The following is a 2,283-nucleotide window of genomic DNA, read 5'->3' on the forward strand; positions in this document are numbered from 1 at the left end:
TGCATTGCCTTTGGGGAATATTTGGGGCTTTTGAAGTCCTTTACATTCTCCTTTCCCCTTAGTGATAGTACTTTCATAGTGTAATAACGAAAATCAGTCACAAAGCTTGTGGACAAGGAATCCCCTCATTATTATATTTGCAAATTTCAATGGGGTTATACTGATATATATTTTACGTTATATTTTGTTATTCATTTTGCATTGCCTTTGTGATGACTTTCATTCATTTTTTTCTTCTCTTCTTAATTTCCATTTCTACTGATGTTCTTATGCGTTACAACAATTTTTTTGCTATTTCAATTTATTGCAATTTCTGTCCAAAAATTAAAAGAACTTTTGTTATTTGTTCTTATCATAAGTTGACCCCTTTATTGTATAATAGGACATGGTTTGCTTGTTCTGAATAAAGAAGGTAATCTGGCATCTCTAGATACTAATGAAGGAGGTTGGGTCTTCGATTCTTCATCTTCTGAGGTACAAATGTTACATCAAGTTATCCTATATTCCTTGTATCTACTGGTTTTGTGGAGTATTTAGTGGAATTGATTTCAGAAAATGATCTGAATTGGTAAATAATTCTGGTATGACAGTGTTACAATACGCTGCTTATAATTGGGATGAGAATATTAACATCAAGATTGCAAAATGTTGTGTTTGTAATTGAGAGGGAGTGAACTTTTCAATTATGATTTCTTTTGTATATAATAGGTTCAATATCCTGGAGTTCAGCATATCATAATGACAGATATCCATAACTTGCAAGCATTTGCTTTGTACATGCAAAAGGCAGATATCAAATTTGATCTATGTTCAATAACAACAGAAATGGAAACACAGTTGCAAGCATTTTTTTCTTCTTTTGGTCATACAAATGACCTCTTCCTCCTAACAGAATCTATACATAGACATTTTTTTTATTGCTGTTATACTCCCATATAATTCTCATATAGTTTTTTTTATTATGGTTATGAAATCTGGGTTCTGATTTTCTGAAGGATATGTGTGTGTGTGTGTGTGGCTTTTTTCCCTTTTTTCTGAATTACTTAAAATGCACAAGTGTTGGCTTGGATCTGTCTTTTGGTTGGTCATCCTAATAAATGGGGTTGCTTGGTGGTTTAGTATTGAGGGTTGTTCTACCTGCTCTGTTTAACTGTTTTGAGGGTACGGTTTATAATATTAGGAGTATGTACGGTCTATTCCAAAAAAATTTTCTTATTATGATTTTGCCCATGAAATTTTCTAACTCCAGTTTCTTTTCACTGGTTTAGGTGGATAACTTTTTGGATTATGATAATTTATCAAAGGAAATTGTCTTTACTACAGATCGGCCGTATCAACCAGGTGAGCAGGTAAACATAGATTGAAAGATTGGAATTTGTTATCTAGGATAAAGTTAGCACAAAGCAAACAAGTTCTAAACAAAATGATAAGCTATTAATTGATTAAAGCTTTATTTGATCATGATATTTTTCACCAGTATGGCATCATCGGAGTAGAATTTTATTTATTTACTGATATAGCTTCTGTTTTCATAATGGCCATAAGCCCATAACCTTTCGTTTCTTACTCTCTCTTGATGACTTTATATTATCTGATATGCCTTTAAGATATTATTCCGATGAATACTTTTAACTTTAATTGTTACCAACTTATTTTGTTCTATTTTTGGTCAGATCTCAATGTTTTCCAATACAGATTACTGGTTGGCCATTGGAGTTAATGGCTTATGCTTATTTAGCTGTTAGTCCTCCAAGCATGATAGCGCGATCTGAAAAGGTATGAACTAAACTAACTTTTTTGATATTATTGTTGTAGAACTCAACTAGTGATTCTTTTGACAGATGGCTGTAGCAGCATCAAATAAAAGTACCGCCAAGAAAGATTCGAGATATCCTGAAATAGAGGAGCAAGCATTGTGCGAATCCAGTATATCAAAATACAACAATAATTTGTAATCCTCTTTATATTCATTGATACATGGAAAGTAGTAGTTTAGACATGTTTCATTTTTTTTATTCTATTGTTGAATGATTGTTCAATTGGATAGTTGGATCCATTGATTTATGTACTAATATATTGTAACATTATAGTGCTTGTGAATCTTTAGAATGTATTTGATGTCTTTTGCTAGAATATTTTTTAGTTTAATATAATTGTGTATTTATTTTTATTTTATAATATTTAATTTATTTAATTAAAAATACATAATTATATATATAATCATATTATTAAATATTATGTTGTACAAAAAATTATTAGAATTATATATATATATATAGAAAA

General features: G+C 30.2%; 1 long non-coding RNA gene across 1 annotated transcript; it reads left to right on the forward strand.

Annotated features, from left to right (window-relative positions):
• LOC107608420 lies at positions 1,493-2,009 on the forward strand. The gene is made up of 2 exons (XR_002350662.1): positions 1,493-1,776; positions 1,852-2,009. It is a non-coding gene; the product is annotated as an uncharacterized LOC107608420 (long non-coding RNA).

Source organism: Arachis ipaensis, chromosome B07 (genome assembly GCF_000816755.2).
Source record: "Arachis ipaensis cultivar K30076 chromosome B07, Araip1.1, whole genome shotgun sequence".
NCBI lineage: Eukaryota > Viridiplantae > Streptophyta > Magnoliopsida > Fabales > Fabaceae > Arachis > Arachis ipaensis.